Source organism: Ambystoma mexicanum, chromosome 10 (genome assembly GCF_040938575.1).
Source record: "Ambystoma mexicanum isolate Mex_15411 chromosome 10, UKY_AmexF1_1, whole genome shotgun sequence".
Classification (NCBI taxonomy): Eukaryota; Metazoa; Chordata; class Amphibia; order Caudata; family Ambystomatidae; genus Ambystoma; species Ambystoma mexicanum.
In genome coordinates, this window is record NC_090932.1 from 1,675,219,285 (window position 1) to 1,675,241,342 (window position 22,058).

General features: G+C 53.7%; 1 protein-coding gene across 1 annotated transcript in view; it reads right to left on the minus strand.

Moving 5' to 3' along the window:
• Positions 1-22,058, minus strand: part of PIWIL1 (piwi like RNA-mediated gene silencing 1) — a 1,334,367-nt gene that overhangs the window by 137,027 nt on the left and 1,175,282 nt on the right. The window lies entirely within an intron of this gene.

The following is a 22,058-nucleotide window of genomic DNA, read 5'->3' on the forward strand; positions in this document are numbered from 1 at the left end:
AAAGACATTAAAGCTTGCTTCAATTATTTGGAGGCAGATCTAAATTGCTAAACTATTTTAGTACGAAGCAGAAAACTGCTTTCAATTACCTTCACCCTTAGACGGAAAACTGCTGATGGACGTAACTTGGCAGTTTGCAAATTTGTTAAAATTCAAATGTTTTGACTTTCAATTTTTTTTAGGTAAAAAATAAGCAGTTTTTAGCCACTTTTGAAATGAGGATGCATTTTACTTAGGCAAAACTTCATTCACCTACATGCTGGAGTTTTGGAGCAGTGCATAATGCCAGTAAAAACTGGCACTTATTTCTTAGGACAGGGTAAGGAATGACATGCATTACTTACCGTAAAAGCATTTCTGATGGGAATCTAAAGGGGACGTCGACATGGGCATGCCTGTAACACTATCCCTACTTGACGTGTAGTGTACCCAAGATCCCTCAAGCACCGAGGGACCTCCAATTGTATTTTTTCTGCCAAGAGGGAGCCTTATGACTATTGTGAGTGAGTACAGAAAAGAGAGAGAAAGTAGTAAGACGTCTATGTTCCTTCCATCCGAGCGGGGAGGAAGGGTGGGCGCATGTGAATCTAAGTATATACAACCATCAGAAATGCTTTTACGGTAAGTAATGCATGTCTTCTGCTGTTTGTCAATCTGCTTAGAATCACATGCTGTGCATAGACTAGAGGGCAGTACCCGGTGTTGGAGGTGGGTTGTGAGAAGAACAGTAGAGAAAAGATGTCTTCAAACTGCTTGTCGCAACCTGAGAATCAGAAATAGAATGAGTGTCTAGGCAGTAGTGTTTTGTAAAGGTGTGTACAGAACTCCAGGTTGCCGCTTTGCAAATGGACTCAAGGGGAACATCGGCAATGAATGCCCCAGTGCCCCGAGTGGAATGTGCTCTAGGCTTGAAGGGCAGTTCTCTCTTCGCAAGATATTAGCAGAGTGTAATGCAATTGACAATTCATCTAGAAATAGTGGATTTGGAGACTGCATCTCCTTCCTTTCCTGTGGCCACTGACATGAAAAACTGATTTGTTTTCCTTAGTGGACGAGTCCGTTCCCCTTCGAGCGGTTTTGGGGGTACCTGGAGGCGTAATCTTGGCATTGGGTGTTTTCCAGGGTCGCAAACAATCTCTGGAAAACCCCATTGTGCGAAAACGTTAGCGATGATGTCTGTGTAATTGACATTCGTACTCCCTGGGCAACGGAAAGTCTCTGCCGAGTACGTCTGCCAGACGATTGAGTTCCCTTGGAACATGTTGCGTTTGAGAGCCCACTTCCAAATGTTCCGAGACAGTTTGGACAGCCCTGGAGAATGAGTGGCCCCCTGTTTGCTCAGATAGTACATGGCCGTGGTGCTGTCTGAGGATTAGGATCGTCTGCAGTTGTGTTTCGAAAGCTTTTAGTGCTTTGAACACTGCCAGCATTTCCAGCAGGTTTATGTGGTTGGATGCCATGTCTGTCGACCAAACTCTGCTTGCTGTCCGCTGGAGCAGGTGTGGTCCCCACCCTGTAGGGGAGGAGTCTGTAGTTAAAATGGTTTCCACTGCGGGGGTGGTGACGGATTTCCCTTTCAAGAGGTTTTCCCCTCAACCACCACCGTAGCAAGAGAACTAGGGCCGGCGAGACCACTACTAAATCGTCCCACTGTCCGTTGGCCTGAAGTAGATACCCTATCCTTCCTAGCAGACGCATAGCCTTGCGTACTGTTACCTCTCGACTGGCTACATAGTGAGGGATTTGAAATAACATGCTTTGAAACCTCTCGGAGGGGAAGACGAGGCCGTCCTTTGTTCGAAATTAGAGCCCCTAGGAATTGTTTCACTTGACTAGGGGCTAAGCTGGATTTTCTTCTCGTTGATAGAGAATCCCAGACTGAATAAAACATCTATCGTCTTTTGGGTATTGACAGATACGTCTCGTAAGAGTCCCCTGATATGAGCCAGTCGTCGAGGTAAGGATATACTGGAATGGATTGCCTGCGCGGGTGTGGTGCCACTACTGCTAGTACGTTTGTAAATACCCTTGGTGCAGATGCTATGCCGAAGGGCAGTACCTTGAAATGATAATGTTTGTATTCCATCATAAACCTGAGGTACTTTCTGTGCGCTAGCATCATTGAAATATTAAAGTATGCATCTTTCATGTCTAGAGTTGCCATGTAATCCCCGTGTGAGCAGGGGAATTACTTCCTGCAGGGTGACCAAGCAAAATTTGAGCTTTTACAAATTTGTTCGCTGGGCGCAGATCTAGAACAGGACACATGGTTAGATCCTTTTTGGGTACAAGGAAGTACACTGAATAAATAAGGAACAAGTTACTTACCTGTAACTGTTGTTCTCCAGCATGGGTCTGGCATGGATTCACATGCTCATGAATATTCCCCGTCGTCAGGCTGGGAATCCTCGGTAAAGAAAAAACCAGTATCAGTTTCGTTTCTGATCTGTCTTTCGTAGTAATAACCAATCACTGGTCTCTGCGTCATACTGACCACAGCCAATGACTGCCCTCTACCTAAGCACCGCCTCTGGCAGCCATCTTCAGATTTGGAAGCACGTGAAGTGGCAGTATGACCAAGTGAAGAGCCGCAGAGGGGTAGGCGGGAGGGTTCGCATGTGAATCCATGCCAGACCCATGCTGGAGAACAACAGTTACAGGTAAGTAACTTGTTCCTTCTCCAGCATGGGGTCTGGCATGGATTCACATGCTCATGAATAAAGAATACATAGCAGTACACACATGCACAACCACGGGAGGTGGCAAAGGCTCAACATTAAGCATCACATCAACTCAACATTAAGCATCTTACCTCCTCACCAGGCTCACCTCAGGCGAACAGGTTGCGCAGCACTGCTTGGCCGACCCTGGACTCCTCCCTGGAATCCCGGTCGACGCAGTAGAATTTCGTGAAGGTGTGCGTCGACCTCCACGTAGCAGCCCTGCATATGTCCAGCAGGGGCACACCAGATAGGAACGCCGTGGTAGCTGCGATCGCTCTGGTGGAATGGGCTCTCGGACGGCCAGGCAGCGGTCGGTTTGCCAACCGGTGACAGTACATGATACAGCCGGAGAGCCATCTGGAGATGGAAGCCTTCGAGAGAGCCTTCCCCTGATTGACAGGTCCAAAGTTCACAAAGAGTTGTGACGTCTTCCGAAAACCTTTCGTGCGGTCCACGTAGAACTTCAGCGCTCTAGCTACATCCAGCGAGTGCAAAGTCCTCTCAGCCGGCGACGAAGGCGACGGGAAGAACACAGGTAACACCAAGGGTTCGTTGAGATGAAAGTCCGACGGTACCTTGGGCATGAAGGAGGGGTGCGTCCTGAGCACTACCCTCGTGTCGTGGAAAGTCAAGTACGGGGCCTTGCAAGAAAGGGCCTGGATCTCTCCCACTCGTCGTGCGGAGGTGATGGCCACGAGAAAAGCTGTTTTCCACGATAGAAACTTCAACGGGGCCGAGTGCAGAGGCTCGAACGGAGGTCCCATGAGTTTGGTCAGTACCACGTTGAGCTCCCACGCCGGGGCCGGAGCCTTCACCGGCGGGAACGATCTGAACAGTCCCTTCATGAACTCTTTCACCAGACGATGAGACCACAAGGACGTCCGGCCCGTGGTTCTGGTGTATCGGGAGATCGCAGCAAGATGAATCTTGATGGACGCGTGTGCCAGACCAGCTTTGGCCAGCGTCAGCAGGTACGGCAGCACTTGGGGAGCCGTAATCCGTAGAGGGTTAATCTTCTGTGCGTGGCACCAGACAGAGAACCTCTTCCATTTGTGTCCGTAGCATTTAAGAGTCGAGGACGCCCTGGCCTTTGCAAGAACCTCTCTGCAATCGGCCGGTATGTCGTATCCTCCAAACTCTAACGCTGCAGGAGCCAGGCCTGCAAGTTCAGCGACTTCGGGTCGTGGTGGAGGATGGCGCCTCCTTCCCTGGAGAGTAGATCCGCGTCCGCCGGCCGCTTGATTGGCGGGGACGCCGACAAGTCCAGAAGGTCCGGGAACCATATCTGCCTCGGCCACGCAGGTGCGACGAGGATCATCCTGCACCGTGACCTCTTGAGCTGGTTGACGAGCCGGATTAGCAGAGGCAAGGGAGGGAACGCGTAGAGGAACAGGCCCTCCCAGGGGAACGAGAAAGCATCGCCCATGCTCCTCGTCTGGGGAAACCTGCTGGCGAACCTCCGGCACTTGGTGTTCGTCGCCGTCGCGAACAGGTCGATCTGGGGTGTGCCCCACCGTCGGAAGAGGCGATCCACCAGATCCTGCCGTAGTTCCCACTCGTGGCACGAGCGCAGCTCCCTGCTGAGTGAGTCGGCGATGGTGTTTTTTATCCCTGCCAGATGAAACGGCACCAGAAGAATCCCTTGGGCGACGGCCCAATGCCACAGGTCCTGCGCCTCCTTGGACAGCGCTGGGGACCTGGTTCCGCCCTGTTTCCTGATGTAAAACATGGTGGTGGTGTTGTCGGTGAAGATCCTCACCACCTTGCCCTTGAGGGACGGAAGGAAGGACCTGAGGGCCCAAAACACTGCACGGAGCTCCAGGACGTTGATATGCAGGGACTTCTCCGTCGGGAGCCAAAGTCCCCTTGCGTGCAGATTTTCGGTGTGCGCTCCCCACCCTTCTAGGGAGGCATCCGTGGTCACAGTCACCTGGTGGGCTGGGGTCTGGAAGTCCATGCCCGCCGTCAGATGCGCGCGGGTGCCCCACCACCGTATCGCTCGTCGGAAACTCTCGTCGAGCTTGATCCTTTCCTCGAAGCTGCCCGTCGTCTGGATCCAGCGCGCATCCAGGAACTCTTGCAACGGGCGCATCCGGAGCCTGCACATGGGAATGAGGTAGATGCAGGAAGACATCATCCCGAGGAGGGACTTGATGGACCTCACCTTGGCCGCGTCGGCCACCAACATCCGTTGCACCTTGCCCAAGATGGTCCTGGTCCTCTCCTCCGACGGGGAGGCCAGAAGGGACACTGTGTCGAGCCTCGCTCCCAGAAACAGTGCGACTTGCGCGGGCACCAGGTGGGATTTGGCGTAGTTCACGGAGAATCCCAGGTCCGTGAGGAGTTGGACGGTCCTTGCCGTGTGGACCACGGCGAGCTCCCTCGTCTTGGCGCGGATGAGCCAGTCGTCCAGGTAGGGGTAGACGTGAATCCCCTCGCGGCGCAGCTGCGCCGCCACCGGTGCGAGGCACTTGGTGAAAACCCTGGGTGCCGACCGCAGTCCGAAGGGAAGGGCTTTGAACTGGTAATGACGCCCTTGGACCACGAATCTGAGGAATTTTCGGTGCCCCTTTAGGATGGGAATGTGGAAGTAGGCATCCTCCAAATCCAACGACGATAGGAAGTCTCCTTCCTCCAGCTGACCCAGGACGTGCTGGAGGGTGACTATCCGGAACTTCTGCGCCTTGATGAACTTGTTCAGGCGTCGCAGGTCCAGGATGGGGCGCCATCCTCCCGTCTTCTTCTTCACGAGGAAGTAACGCGAGTAGACTCCGGAGCCCCGAAGTCTCTTTGGGACGAGTTCGATGGCGCCCTTTCTGAGCATCGCCTTTACCTCCAGGAGAAGTTGAGGGACGTGAAGTTCTTTCCTGGCCACGGGGGGGACGCGCGGGCACCTTCTTTGAAACTCGAGCGCGTGGCCCCGGGCCAGGGCGTCCAGCACCCAACGGTCGGTGGAGATGGACTCCCACACGCTGACGAAGCCCGCCAGCCGGCCTCCCACCGGGGTGCTTCGGTGGGGGCCCGACCCCACGGCCGGTTCAATCCTGCTTGGACGCGGCCTTGCCGCCTTGGCCTCCTTGGCGACGACGGCGGGGGCCGCCAGACTTGCCTCGTCCTCTGTAGGCCTCTTGCGACGACGAGCGGGCCGCTTGACGGTAGGAAGCGAAACCGCCGCCGGAACCTTTGGAGGCGCCCTTGCCTCCGCCGCTCCGAAAGGGCGTCCGCCGTTGCTGCAGTACTCCAAGGGCCCGGGCCGTCTCAGTATCCGCCTTGATGGCCTGAAGGGAATCGTCCACTGTCTTCCCAAACAGGTTGTTCCCGTCGAAGGGCATGTCCAGGACCCTGGTCTGGACGTCCTGCCGAAAGTCCGTAGCCTTGAGCCATCCGCGACGTCGAAGGCAAACGCCGTTGCCCATCTGGCGGAACCCAGTGTCGGCGATGTCCGTCGCCACGGTGATGGCGTGGTCCGAGGCCACCTCACCTTCCTGCAGGATCTCAAGGGCCTCCGCCCTCTTGTCGTCCGGCAGAAAATCCAGCAGGGGAGCTATCTTGTACCAGAGTTCCCTGTCGTAGCGGGCCACGATAGCCAAGGCGTTGGCCGCTTTAATCGTCGTCGCCGCCGACGTGATGACTCTGCGTCCCATGGCATCCAATTTCTTTCCCTCGCCGTCCGGCGGGGAAGTCGACGTGGAGGCCGCACCCCCCCCGCTTTCTTCCTGGCTGCCGCGGAGACGACGGAGTCCGGGGTAGGCTGCGCCCGGAGGCATAGGGGGGCCGAGTCCGGGACCCGGTACTTTTTCTCGTACCGGTCTCTTTTCGCTGGCGTCGTGGAAGGGTTCTTGAGGAGGGAAAGGCCCTCATCCCAAATGTCGTCCAACAGAGGCACTGCGAGGACCGTCTTCCTCTTGGTCTCGCGCCGTTGGTAAAGGAAGCCTTCCTTTTTCTTCTCCTCAGGGCAGAGTTGGAAAAGCTCGGATGCCCTGGCGATCATTGAGTGGAACGATCCAATCTCGTCGGGCGGAGAAGCCCTGGTGGGAGGCGACGACGGAAAATCCTCGTCGTATGCCTCGTCGTCCGTACCCGTCGCTGCCGTGTCAGTCCCCGTATCATCCCCTCGGGTGGACGGGGAGGAGGGCTGGACGGGGCGCGACGGTTGAAAAGGAGGCGGTGGATGGATCCTTCTTTTCTTGGTAGGGGGGACACCAGAAGGTCCCGGTTCTGGATCCCCCGACGGGAGAGGTTCCTCCGTCGGTAACGGTAGTCTCGTCCTTATCTCGGAGCATAAGGACTGTATAGCCAACAAAATGGCCGCTGAGTTGTCTTGCGGCGCTGGCAGAGGGGAATCCGACGGGCGAGCAGGGGCCCCGTCGGTATCCTCGACGATGTCGTCGTCGTCACCTGCGTCGGGGCCCATTCCGACGGGCTGGTCTTGTTCCACGCCTAGGCCGTGGCTTAAGACCTCGATCAGTTCCTCTTCTGAGGTTGAGGCCGAATCTACGACGACGCCCTGCCCCCCCTTCTTCCCCACGGAGGGTTTCACGGGGGTCCTATCGATGGGCACGAAAGAAGACTCCCTCCGAGGAGGCAGGGAGATTCTGGGCCCCGAGGCCGCCACCACTGGTGCAGCCTCCACAGGCTGGGCCAGGGCCGCCGCGACCGTTTCGATAGAGGGCTTGGTCGAATGGATCAAGGCCTTCACCACCTTAGGTGCGCTCACCGCCTTATCCTTGAGGGAGGGGGCACTGCCACGCTCCTCCTCTGCCTTAGAGCTCGACCGGGGTCTCTCCAGGAGCTTCGCCGGGTGCTCGGCCTTCCTCTTACCCGACCCAGAGCGTTGGCTCGTGGTTGATGGCGCCGGGGAGGGTGCGCCCTGCCTGGCGCCCGTAGAGCCCGACCGTTCGGCGCTCCCGGTGCCAGCGGACTCGCGGTGCTTGGCCTTATGTTGGGCCCCCGTCGCCGGGGCGCCCTCAAAGGTCTTAGAAGACCGCTCAGATTTCTTCTCCTTCTCGCCAGACGGGCTCTTACCCTCCAGCCAGCTGGCGAGACGTTGATGGCGGTCCTTCATGGTCCGTTCCGACATGTTGCCGCAAAACGCACAGTCCTTCTCCACGTGCGTCTTGTCCCCATGAAGGCAGTAAAGGCAGAAAGAGTGTTCGTCCTCCTTGAAGACGTTCTGCAGCTGGCATCCAGGGCAGGCCCTGAACAGCTTTCCGGGCGTCGAGCTTCCCTTCTCCTGGGCCATCTCCGAGACCGGGCCTGAGAAGCTTCTGGAGTCCTCCGAAGTGTAGCTCGACGAAATCTTCACCCTTGAGGGGCACAGATGAATCCGACACGGGTCCCCGTTGATCGGATGTAGGATCGGTGGAGCTTGAGGCTCTTTTGACCGAAAGAATCGAAGTTTTTGTGAAAAAGCGCGAAAAAATAGCACTAACGCTCGAGAGCAATAGCACGAGGATCCCAACACATGAACGTGCGGTAAAAATCTGAAGATGGCTGCCAGAGGCGGTGCTTAGGTAGAGGGCAGTCATTGGCTGTGGTCAGTATGACGCAGAGACCAGTGATTGGTTATTACTACGAAAGACAGATCAGAAACGAAACTGATACTGGTTTTTTCTTTACCGAGGATTCCCAGCCTGACGACGGGGAATATTCATGAGCATGTGAATCCATGCCAGACCCCATGCTGGAGAACTTATTTTACCTGTGATAGCGGTACAATCTCTATGACTTCTTTTTGTTCCAGTATCTGGACTTCTTGAAGTAGTATGCAAAGATTTTCTGGTGTTAGTCTTGGTTGTTGTGGAGGCCTGAATTTTGGGGACCGGTTGAACTCTACACAGTACCCGTGGGCTATGGACTTTAGCACCCACTGGTCCGTTGTTATTCACTCCCGAATCTTCAAGTCATTTGGAACCTGAGGCAGGGGAACCTCTGGGGGTAGGGTTAGTGCCTCTTCCCTTACCACGGCGCTGTCCCCTTTGGGGGTACTGGGTGGTGTAATTGTTGGTCCTTTGTGGACAGTTCCAGTTGTTTCCTGAAGAGTATTGTTGAGGAGTAGAGCGTTGGCCACGAAAAAACCTGTTTCCAAATCCTCACCTTGTGGAGGGTCGAGTAATTTGGTCCAGACCTTTTAGGGTTTCACGTTCTTTTTTCATGATCTCTAGGGCCTCGTCGACCACTTTTACAAACAAGTTGGATTCCTCCACAGCCTTGTTTATAAGCGACGCTTGCGTTTCAGGTTTAAACCCTGAATTTTGAAGCCATGCGTGTCTTTTGAGGAGAATGCCCTGAGCGAGGGCTCGACTGGCCGTCTCGGCAGAATCCAAAGTGTTCTTTAAAATGCTTTGGTTAACCGGTCTACCTTCAGAGACTCTGGTAAGTAGATGGGTCCGTAGAGGTTCTGGAGCCTCTTGTAGGCCTTCTTGTATTAAAGCCCATTGCGCATCTGCGTAACTGGCCAATAAAGTGGTGTTATTGGCAATACGAGTAGAGTACGCTGCTGCTGTGATAACCTTCTTACAGAGGGTATAAAGTATTTTTCCTTCTTTGTCAGGGGGTTCCTCGCCGGTTGACAAAGGGACCCCTGCTCTTTTTTTGTGGTAGTAACTGTAAAGACTGGTAGGGGGTGTCTGTACTTCCGCTCTCTATATGGTAGAGGAGAGGCACAGAGGACCCCCAGCCAAGATTCTCTATTATTGGTATGTAGTCGAGCAATCAAGGCCTAGCTTCTCAGGAGGTGATGCAGGCTGGTTCTTAAGTACAGGGTAGTCCCCAAAACCCCACAAAGGAATGTCCACACACTGTATTACTGAAAACACTGTCTTTATATAATATTCAAGGGTATGTACACGATCACAATAACGCACTTTGTACTCAGAAGTCAATAATGATAAATATATACAATTCTAAAGTGGTACCACTAATGTTATCGAATCACATTAAAGTGCATCAACTGTACGGTTAAAATGTCACACAGATTGATAACTAGGAAACCAGCAATAGAGATGGGAAGGAACGCAAGATGGTTTAAACAGTAGGCAGAATGCTGACCCCTACCACGAGGCACAGTTCTGTGTGGAGATTCCCCCCCCCCCCACCTGGGCAACCTGTAAATAAAGACATATAGCACAAGCCCAGTCCATATGTTCAATAGTCTCACTTCCTCCTATTAAGGTTTTACCCCCCCCCCAATGTACTTGGTGGAGTAGAGGTCTCCGACGATGCGTTGACCGATCCTTCTTGAGTGGCTCCCTTTCAGGCAGGAGCCACGGATCGTCGAGAGGTGTCGAGGACCTCGGCGTTCGGTGTCGGGGAATGGACGGCCCTTCTTGAATGCCCTCCCTTTAAGGCGGGAGTCACAGGTCGAACGTCCGACGGTGAACAGGTTGAACTACGGCAGTGAAGTGGCAGCGTCGTTCCTAGCGGTGCTCGACGACGACAGAACGTTGGCGTCCTGCAAGGAAGAGGGGTGTGGGGCACCTTGGTGACGATAGTTCTGGACAGCAAAGAGATGATGAAGAACTGTGGCCCAGCAAGGGCGCCGAGCCGTCGGCGTCTGTGGTCTTTAGGTGGCTGGAAACCCACCGGCAGATGCTCCTCGGCGCGTCGACGGTCGGGCCTTCTCCAGCGGGAGACAAGCGGCTGACGATGCAGACGAGAGCTTGCGATGATCAATTGAAGTTCTTAGGCAAACAGGAGCACGGCAGCTCCAGTCGGCAACGGCGGTCGTCGACAGTGGCGGATAACAGTCCAAGTGCTTTTCCTTGGAGTTCCGCAGCAGTCCCCGTATCGTGTCGGCAGCCTGTCGAAGGTCTGTCTACCAGGGAGCGTTGGCAAAGATCAGCTGTGCACGATGGTCCCTCGTAGCTCGGGAAGAGGGCGCCTTACCAGGTCCTCTCTGGGTCAGTCCTTGGAAGCACAGCAGCTTTCAGATTGTGAAGGAGAGCAACAGCAATTCTTTTCGTCCAGCAGGGATTCCAGGTCAAATGTCAGTTATTCCAGTTACTCGTCGTAGTGGACCTCAGCTTCTGAACACGATTCCTAGCAGTGAGAGGTCCCCAGATATACTGTTGATCTCCCATTCATTCCGCTGGGTCACACTCAAGCATCCAATCACGACTACAGGCATTCATGCAGGCAGGCAGCCAATCAGGTACACGAGGTATTCAGGCCATTCACTTCTCTCCAGACAACGACAACAAGTTATGTGTATTGGGACAAGTACCGAGCCATTCAACACTCCAAGCTGCATTCATACCGGTTTCGGGCAGGGCTGTCTCAGTCATTGTGTCAACTACCAGATACTAGACATCCACAACACAGAATGCATATTCGTCACACACTCTATTCACCCGGGTCCCACCTACAGGAGGTACTCACAACATACATCACCGGGAAGGCTCCAGCTAGTCTGGCTGGGCCTTCACAACACCACCATATATGGCATTTCCACCCAACAGCCAGTCAGGGGGAAGGGACAGAGTCAGGGCTTCCCAGGACTTTGGGAAAACAAGGTAATGGGTAATAGAAAGCAAGAGGCCACCAGGGCCATCTTGTTTTCCATCAGGGATCAACTGATCCCAATGGCAGGGCCGGGGTATCCCAAAATGGAGGATACTCCGCGCACGTGTCAAATTCAGCATGGAGCTGCCACCAGCCCATACCCTGCTCTGTGGGCCACGCACAGGTGCCTAAAAACATATACTAGGGGCACAGGGTTGTACCCCCAACCATGGGTGCCATAAGGGTATCCTACGGGTCCGTTCACCAAACCAAAAGAAAGCGAGCTGCACCGCCAGGAGTCCCACATGAATTCCTGCGCGGAAAACACGACAGAACACACGATAAAAAGCAGTAAAGGACAAGGATACAGAGGCCCTGTCCCTCCAATGCATTTCCAGCACCACACAAGTAAAGTTAGTAATAAAATTATCCGGCGGTATGTTAAAGGCTATCATAAAAAGTGGTAGCCTCGAACAATGGGAAAATCCCATAGGAAAATATTTGCGGTCGAATATTTATGTTCGTAACCACTGCCACCAGCCAGAAACTTTGGAGAGATGGACTGGACAGTACCCTCTCGAAAATGAACACCAGGGAAAAATTATGAATCCTTCCCAGTACCTCCATAGCAAGATGGTGTTTACTGGTTTTGTTCATAACTATTGACTAGCAAAGTCAATGGTAACTTTGCATGCCCTGGGAAACAGTAGTCAGTGCCAGGGTATGGAGTCTATGTTTGGGGGTCACTATGACACACCTGTGTTACCGCACTGAGGGTGCTGTGTGCACATGTAAAATAGATGATACCTATTGAGTGAGAAAAACTCCATAGCCCATAAGCACAAAATATAGGTTGAAATATTTCAAAATACAACTAAGAGTGGGAAAAAGAGTCTCACTCTCAGTAAAAGTAAAAAAAAAAATAAACCCCTGAAATCCAGCAAAGCTGCTGGGGGACTCTATAGGTAAGGGAAATTAGCCTTTTAAGAGAATTCTCGCGAACAGTCCCTAGTTTGCCGTTTTTGATAATCGGCGGCCACAATTCTTGCCAGGCTGACCTCGTCGTCCTCACCAGTCGGGAGACGCGTAGGCACATCTGACAATTATAAGTCTTTTTCAGCAGAACCTGCTCCTAACCCTATCGCCCACCTTTTCCGGTGATGCCGTAACTTTCGGCGGTGGTAAGGCCTTGTCTTGAGTTTTCAACTGATCGTCGCCGTATGCCTTCTTGTGATGCGTATCGACGGAAGTATGTGTTTTTGAGGTAGCGCCCTTTGTCTTTGATTGCACGGTCGCTAGGCGCGCATGTGGCTGCGGGCAGGGCTTCCGATCTCTGCGATCAGCGGTTATCACCGGAGTTACCGGTGTACCCGTTGGCACCGAAGTCTTCTTCGATTTAGTCGAAGTAAGGCTAAGGGTTGTGTGCTTAGCGCCATGCACGTGTCCGTCTTTGTCACCTGGGTGCGACTTCCCCATAGCAGAGCTTACGGCATGCTCATCGGGGCAGGGGACAAACTATGCGGAATGCAAGCATTTGTCGAAAGGTCAATAACCTCCGGCTCAGAGGTCTGATAGTCACTCCCGCCGGCGTCACATTCGGTGGTAGTGGGAGAAGTCCCGGCCTTGGACATACCGTAGGACGCCCACCGTTTTATTTTACGCTCCTTTAAAGTCTTGGGGCGGAGGAGCTTGCAGGCCGCACACCCTTCCTCTTTGTGATCAACGGGCAAGCAACGGTTACACCGTCTGTGCTTATCCTTCCATGGGAATTTGCTCTTAAAAATAGGGCAAAATCTAAATGGATCCTTCCCCCTTAGCTGAGGTTACACAGTGACTAAAACTAAACGGGAAAGAGGGAAGAAAGGGAAAGGCATTTTCAGTTTGAAAAGTAATGTCCACACCGACCACACTCTCCCTACTGTATAGCCCGGCGGAAGGCCCGGCCATGTGGTCGGCAATGCCGACGAGATCACTGTCCGTCAAATCTCGCAGGTCTTCGGCGGAAACTGGAACAGCCGTCGAGACAAGGGATGGGAGATCTAAACTATATTTATAGAATTATTCGACCAAAGGTCGGTTGGACAATAGCAATGTTCTTTATGAACTCTGCATCAGGGCGACCAGTTATCTGGGTGGAAAAAAACAATCTGGGGGACCTCGACGTGTGAGGGATCTTGGGTACACTACACGTCACGTAGGGATAGTGTTACAGGCACGCCCATGTTGACGTCCCCTTACGATTCTCGAAAGAAAAGATGCAATACTCCGCGGTTACCACTGGATGTGGGACTATGCACAGCATGTGATTCTAAGCAGATTGACAAACATCAGAACTTTGTTTACCTGACTAATAGGAACGGCTTCTATGGCGTCCTTTTCCAGAAGTGCTTCCACCTTTTGTTTTAGGATTCGCAGATGGTCTGGCGTCGTGCTTTGGGCGGTCTCAATTGCGGTGGTCGGGCGAATTCCACACAGTACCCGTGGGCGACCGTCTTGAGAACCAACTGGTCCGATGTTATCCCCTCCCATGGCGAAAGGAAAGATATTCAGCACCCCCGACCGGAGTGACATGGGAGGGGACCTGGATCCATAGGTCATTTCTGACCAGAGATTGTAGTACCCCTGAGTTGGGGCTTCTGCCTTTCCTGCGCTGCTGTCCCCTGGATGGATTGTTGGCGGGGGTGCTGGATACCTGTCCTGAGTTCCAGGCATTTCCCGTATTATATAGGTTTGAGTGGAACAGGATTGGCCCCAAAAGGACCTGCGGGAGCCGCTTCCCATCTGGGGGAGGGGATACTTTTGGGTGATTTTCTAAAGGGACCAAAGAGTCTCAAGCTCCATTTTGGCAGTCCCGAGGGCATCGTCGACTGCTTTATCAAAGAGATTTGTCTCCTCAACAGGCTTATTAATAAGAGCTGCCTTGGTTTCCGGCTTGAAACCCGAATTCCTAAGCCAAGCATGCCGTTTAAGCAGGGTGCCTTGAGCTAGTGATCTTCCCGCCATCTCCGCAGCATCCAGTGTGTTCTTCAGTACGTTTTGATTGACCTGCCTCGGTCACTATGGCAAGTAACTTGGTTCTAGCGGGCTCAGGTACCTCTTGGAGGCCCTCCTGCAGTAGCTTCCACTGTGCATTGGCATAACTAGCAAGCAATGTAGTGTTTGCTATGCGCGTGGAAAAGGCAGCTACCATGGTATTCAGTTTTCCCAAGGCGTACAGCCTGTTTGACTCCTTATCAGTAGGTGCCTCTCCTGTAGCAAGGGGAATACCCGTCCGTTTACGGGTGGTGGTAACCACTAGTGAGTCGGGGGTGGCATGGCCCTTAATGTATGTAGGATCAGTAGGCCATGAGCAAAATAATTTCACCATCCTCAGATTTACTGCCTTAGTCTGGGCTGGCGTGATCAACGAAGGAGCCAGTCTCCTCTTGATAGAATTGAGAAGAGCTATGGCCTGGCTGGAGGGGAGCTTTTCTTTGAGGATATCTTCCACAAAGTCCTGTTCAGGCAAAGCCTCCTGGGTGGCTATCTGAAAGTATTCAGCCACCTTCCTCAATATGGCGTTGAATGCCATCTGATCGTCGACTGGGGAAGCATGGAGGGCCGGAGGGGAATCCAAACATAGGACATCAGGGTCTTGGCCGTGAGTGGGGAGTTCCCATGTGGGATGCTGGAAATGCATTGGAGGGACAGGGCCTCCGTATCCTTGTTCTTTACTGTTTTTTTAATTGTGGGTTCCATCATGTTTTCCACGCAGGAGTTCATGTGGGACTTGTTAGTGAGAATTCTCATTTCATGGCTAATTTCCCTTACCTAGTGAGTCCCTCAGCAGCTTTGCTGGATCTCTGGAGTCGTTTCTTTCCACTTGGTAAGAGTGTGTTTTTCCCCACTCTTACTTGTGTTTTGCTATGTGTTTCGACCTGTTTTTGTGATTGTGGGCTCTGGAGTACACCACTTCAGTAGCCCCCTTCTTTGTGTGTGTCACCCAGCACCACCTGAGCAGTGGCACAGGGTTGTCGTTCAGACTCCCCCGACTCCATTTCTGAGGAGACTACCGTCCCCCAGAAAAGGGTAAAGTTACCATTAACTTTACTTAGTCAAATTTAACTACAGATCCAGTACACACCATCTTACATGGAGTGCTGGAAGGGTTAACTCTTAACTCTTTCTGTACCTCACAGAGCATTGTTTCGCTCTTTTTAACATTTAGACATGGCTGGTGGCAGTGGTATCTACCCTAACTTTCTACCGCGGTCATTTTATATAACCGTGGTAATATTGTAGGCTATTGTATTAGCCTCAAACTTAAACCCGCTTGACCAAATGCTTTTTCTCTTGGCTCCGGTACGGTTTATTCGCCATTTCTTTTTGTTAAAACCCTTTTTGTGTTTTACTTTGCGCAGCAAACCAGGTTTGCCTTTGTTCACTGTCTTTTGGCGGGCTTCTGCTAAGAAGCCCTCTTCCAGGCGCCTGGGTGTCTAGGTGGGCTGAATGTGAGGGAGGGGTGTAGTCACCCCCTCCCTGCACAGGGTATTCTAGGAAACCCAAGTCGCACTTTGCCATGATTGGGCAAGGTGGTTGTCTGGGCTGTACAACCCACCTGCTGGGTGATTGACAGCCAGGCTCTGTGAATGGGGGTTTTGCGCATAAAAGGCAGGTCTCTTGGGCTGGAAGTCAGAGTCGCCACTGGAACTACAAGGAACCGACGAGAAGTGGAGGAGAGGTTGACTGCTGCAACTACCCCGTACCGGTGAAGCCCTGCTGCAGTCCTGAGCTATCTACCCTTCAACAACAGAGGAGATCCAGTCCAGAGTCTTCTTGCCTCGAGCCTGGTGGGGATCACCAGCTCACCTTCAACCAGAGGTCGCCTTCGTGGTTGAAATCGCTGCACACTGCTGTAGTGGTCCGGATAGCCACCTGAAGAACCTCTCCTGTTTTTAAGGAGAGGACCTTTTATTCATTGTCGCTGCTGCCGGCCTCATCCCCGTGTGGTGCGGACCCCCTCATCGTCCTTCGTGCTGAAGCTGCAGGAAAGCGTGGGTCTGCGGGAAACCAACAGGAACAACTGCCGTGGCATCAGCTTCGTTCTTTGAGAAAGGTACTGTGTCCTGTTTGAGGAATTTCAAGCCTTATAACTTTTGCTTCTGAACATTGACAACATCAAAGTACTTTTGGCAACGTTGAATCTCGAACTGTCAGACTGTGTGATCCTCGACAACAGGCACCCGGTGTTATTTGACTTTGGCTCCGGCCCCTTGACCCTTGAATTCCTGTCTATGAGTGTGCTTCGATTCTGTCTGCCTAACCAACATATTGCCTGTGGTTTTTGCACCCAACTCTCTCTGGGTCTTTCGGGTGCTAGGTGTGTTTTTACCCCGGTAGCATTTCTTGCCACGGATACACGTTTATCTAGTAGACCGAACTGTCAAAAAGTGATCAAATTGTATTCACGGTCCATTCAAACACAGGGTACTTACCTTGAATAATACTGTATAAAGTGAATTGGTTAGTTGTAGTATATTTAACATGTGGTTTTTGAATGAATAGAAGAACAAGTTAATTTCTTACCTGGTAACATTCTTTCGATGGGATGGTCCGACGACGTATTCCATATCTATGACAGGTAATGTCCACAGCTGTGCTGCTTCGGAAAATCTTCGCGTCTGCGTCGTGCGTCGATGAGCCGTCCCCGAGGACCTCTTCCGACGTCACCCGATGTGATAAGTAGGACGCATGATGCCCATAGCCTCAGGTGTAGTCCCCCCCCACCCCCCAAGAACGTGTGCCACCAGTTTTCTGCCAGTCAGACACACAAGGCCTTGCAGAACGCAAGCTGCAATCGCAAAAGAAATTTTGCAGCGGGGAAGCTAGGGAGGGAGCGATATGGAATACGTCATCGGACCATCCCATCGAAAGAACGTTACCAGGTAAGAAAGTAACTTGTTCTTCGAGGGGATTGGGTCCTCCGACGTATTCCATATCTACGACAGACTCCCAAAGCAGTACCAAGCAAGGAGGTGGGAAAAGGATTTAGAACACAAATTTAGCATGCCCAATCAAATTGCGGAATAAAGGACTGCCTTGCCAAAGGCCAGATCCTGCCCTCTGATGGAATTGAGGGAGTAGTGACGTACAAAAGTATGTACTGAAGTCCAGGTGGCTGCATCCTAGATGTGACTAATAGGAACACCCCTCTGCAGGTCAGTAGACGCAGCCACTCCCCTGGTAGAATGGGCCCGCAAGCCAGCCGGAGGGTCCTTACCCGCCAAGCAGTAACACTCGGAGATAGCTAAAATAATCCAACGAGACAAAGTCTGTTTCGTCACAGCTTGTCCCAAACGCTTTCCAGCGTAACCAATGAAAAGTTGATCGTCCACTCTGACCCGGGACATGTGCAAAATATAAAAGCTCAGCGCTCTCCTAGGATCAAGCCTATCGAGCCTCTCCTCTTCCTTACCAGGATGTGGAGGAGGATAGAACGCCGGAAGAACAACCTTCTGGCTCAAATGAAATTCCAAAACCACCTTCGGAAGAAAAGGAGGACGATCTCTAAGGACAACCCTGTCCTTATGAAACACAGTGAAGGGTGACTTAACTGAAAGTGCCTGTAACTCACTCACTCAGCGAGCGGAAGTAACCGCAACCAAAAACAGTTTTCAGAGTTAACAGTCTCAAAGGGCAAGAATGCAAAGGCTTAAACGGAGCACCCATAAGAAACTTAAGAACAAGGTTCAAATCCCAACCGGGCACCAGGAAAGGTGACGGAGGGAACACATTAGTGAGCCCTTTCAAAAACTGAGAAATTAAAGGAATCTTAAAATAGGAACATTCTTCAGACGAGCGCTTAAATATGGACAGCGCCGCCAGGTAACCTTTAATGGTCCCCACTTGCAAGCCCCTGTGGGCCAAGGAAAGCAAAAAAGATAGAACCATGGGAATGTCACATTCAAAAGGATCCACATTCTTAACTCTGCACCAGTCGCAGAACCTTCGCCAACGGCAACGGTACAGAGACTTTGTTGCCAGCCGCCTGGCCGAGAGCAACACCTCCATCACGTCTTCAATCAATCAATCAATCAATCAATACGTTTATTCGGAAACAAATTTCCATAAACAACAATACAAGATAAAATACAATACAAAATACATGACATAGTAAAAAAACACATTAGATAAAAAATGGCAAAACTTTAAAAGTGCATGTGTGAATGGCAATTAATATCCTCCAAGGGAATGCCCGAGTAGTCGTTAGATTGTCAATGTTCGGTCTAATTTTGAGAGATGATTTTAGTTCTCCTGTGCCAGGCCTTTCTCAAATAGTCCATCGAGCCCCATGCCACTGGCAACGTGGTAACTGTCTCCTGGTGGGCTGTGGTCTGGAAGTCCATGCCCGCCGTCAGATGCGCGCGGGTACCCCACCACCGGATCGCTCGTCGGAAACTCGTCGAGTGTGATCCTTTCCTCGAAGCTGCCCGTCGTTTGGACCCAGCGCGCGTCCAGGAACTCCCGCAACGGGCGCATCCGGAGCCTGCACAGGGGAATGAGGTAGATGCAGGAAGACATCATTCCGAGGAGGGACTTGATGGACCTCACCTTGGCCGCGTCGGCCACCGACATCCGTTGTACCTTGCCCAGGATGGCCCTGGTCCTCTCCTCCGACGGGGAGGCCAGAAGGGACACTGTGTCGAGCCTCGCTCCCAGAAACAGTGCGTCTTGCGCGGGTACCAGGTGGGATTTGGCGTAGTTCACGGAGAATCCCAGGTCCGTGAGAAGCTGGACGGTCCTTGCCGTGTGGTCCACGGCGAGCTCCCTCGTCTTGGCTCGGATGAGCCAGTCGTCCAGGTAGGGGTAGACGTGGATCCCCTCTCGGCGCAGCTGCGCCGCCACCGGTGCAAGGCACTTGGTGAAAACCCTGGGTGCCGACCGTAGTCCGAAGGGGAGGGCTTTGAACTGGTAGTGACGCCCTTGGACCACAAACCTGAGAAATTTTCGGTGCCCCCTTAGGATGGGAATATGGAAGTAGGCATCCTCCAAATCCAACGACGACAGGAAGTCTCCTTCCTCCAGCTGACCCAGGACGTGCTGGAGGGTGACCATCCGGAACTTCTGAGCCTTGATGAACTTGTTCAGACGTCGCAGGTCTAGGATGGGGCGCCATCCTCCCGTCGTCTTCTTCACGAGGAAGTATCTCGAGTAAACTCCGGAGCCCCGAAGCCTCTTTGGAACGAGTTCGATGGCGCCCTTCCTGAGCATCGCCTTTACCTCCCGGAGAAGCTGCGGGACGTGAAGCTCTTTCCTGGCCACGGGGGGGACGCGCAGGCACCTTCTTTGAAACTAGAGCGCGTGGCCCCGGGCTAAGGCGTCCAACACCCAACGGTCGGTGGAGATGGACTCAAACACGCTGACGAAGCTCGCCAGCCGGCCTCCCACCGGGGTGCTTCGGTGGGGGCCCGACCCCACGGTCCTTTCAATCCTGTTTCGACGAGGCTTTGCCGCCTTGACCTCCCTGGCGACGACGGCGGGGTCCGCCCGACTTGCCTCGTCCCCTATAGGCCTCCTGAGACGACAAGCGGGCCGCTTGACGGTAGGTGGAGAAACCGCCGCCGGAGCCTTTGGAGGCGCCCTTGCCTCCACTGCTCCGAAAGGGCGGCCGTCGTTGTTGCAGAACCCCAAGGGCCCGGGCCGTCTCCGTGTCCGCTTTAATGGCCTGAAGGGAATCGTCCACTGTTTTCCCAAACAGGTTGTTCCCATCGAACGGCATGTCCAGGACTCTGGTCTGTAAGTCTTGACGGAAGTCCGTAGCCTTGAGCCATCCACGCCGCCTAAGGCACACGCCGTTGCCCAACTGGCGAAATTCCGTATCGGCGATGTCCGTCGCAATAGTGATGGCGTGGTCCGACGCCACCTCACCTTCCTGTAGGATCTCCAGGGCGTCCGCCCTCTTGTCGTCCGGTAGGAAGTCCAGCAGGGGAGCCAGTTTGTACCATAGCTCCCTGTCGTAGCGGGCCACGATAGCCAAGGCGTTGGCCGCCTTAATCGTTGTCGCTGCAGACGAGATGACCCTGCGTCCCATAGAGTCCAATTTCTTTCCCTCGCCGTCCGGCGGGGAAGTCGATGTGGAGGCCGCACACCCCCCCGCTTTCTTCCTGGCCGCCGCGGAGACGACGGAGTTCGGGGTAGGCTGCGCCCGGAGGCACAGGGGGGGCCGCGTCCGGGACCCGGTACTTCTTTTCGTACCGGTCTCTTCTAGCTGGCGTCGTGGAAGGGTTCTTGAGGAGGGTGAGGCCCTCATCCCAAATGTCGTCCAGTAGAGGCACCGCGAGGACCGTCTTCCTCTTGGCCTCGCGCCGTTGATAAAGGAATCCTTCCTTTTTCTTCTCCTCAGGGCAGAGTTGGAAAAGTTCGGATGCCCTGGCGATCATGGAGTGGAACGATCCAATCTCGTCGGGCGGAGAAGCCCTGGTGGGAGGTGACGACGGAAGATCCTCGTCGTCCGTACCCGTCGCGGCCGTGCCAGTCCCCGTATCATCCCCTCGAGTCGTGGACGGGGAGGAGGGCTGGACGGGGCGCGACGGCTGAAAAGGAGGTGGAGGGTGAATCCTTCTTTTCTTGGGAGGAGGAACGCCAGAAGGTCCCGGTTCTGGGTCCCCCGACGGGAGTGGTTCCTCCGCTGGCAACGGTAGTCTCGTCCTTATCTCCGAGCATAAGGACTGTATAGCCAACAAAATGGCCGCCGAGTTGTCTTGCGGCGCTGGCAGAGGGGAATCCGACGGGCGATCAGGGGCCCCGTCGGCGCCCTAGACGATGTCGTCACCCGCGTCGGGATCCATCCCGACGGGCCGGTCTTCTTCCACGCCGAGGCCGTGGCTTAAGACCTCGATGGGCTCTTCCTCCGAGGTTGAAGCCGAGTCTACGACGACACCCTGCCCCCCCCTTTTTCTTCTCCGCCAGAGATTTCACGGGGGTCCTATCGATGGGCATAAAAGAGGACTCCCTCCGAGGTGGCAGGGAGACTCTGAGCCCCGAGGTCGCCACCACTGGCGTAGCCTCCACAGTCTGAGCCAGGGCCGCCGCGACAGTCTCGATACAGGCCTTGGCCGGATGGATTAAGGCCTTCACCACCTTAGGTGCGCTCACCGCCTTATCCTTGAGGGGGGGGGACACTGCCTCGCTCCCCCTCCGATGGGGCCTTCGAGCTCGACCGGGGCCTCTCCAGGAGCTTCGCCAGGTGCTCGGCCTTCCTCTTACCCGAGCCAGAGCGTTGGCTCGTGGTTGATGGTACCGGGGAGGGTGCGCCCTGCCTGGCGCCCGTAGAGCCCGACCGTTCGGCGCTCCCGGTGCCAGCGGACTCGCGGTGCTTGGCCTTCTGTTGGACCCTCGTCGCCGGGGCGTCCTCAAAGGTCTTAGAAGACCGCTCGGATTTCTTCCTCTTCTTCTCGCCGGACGGGCTCTTCCCTTCCAGCCAGTTGGCGAGACGTTGATGGCGGTCCTTCATGGTCCGCTCCGACATGTTGCCGCAAAACGCACAGTCCTTCTCCACATGCGTCTTGTCCTCATGTAAGCAGTAGAGACAAAAGGAGTGTTCGTCCTCCTTAAAGACGTTCTGCAGCTGGCATCCAGGGCAGACCCTGAACAGCTTTCCGGGCGTCGAGCTTCCCTTCTCCTGGGCCATGTCCGGGACGGGCCTGCGAAAACTTCTGGAGTCCTCCAAAAGCGTAGCTCGACGAAATCTTCACCCTTGAGGGGCGCAGACGAATCCGACACGGGTCCCCGTTGATCGGATGGAGAGTCGGTGGAGCTTGAGGCTCTTTTGTCCGAAAAAACCGAAGTTTTTGA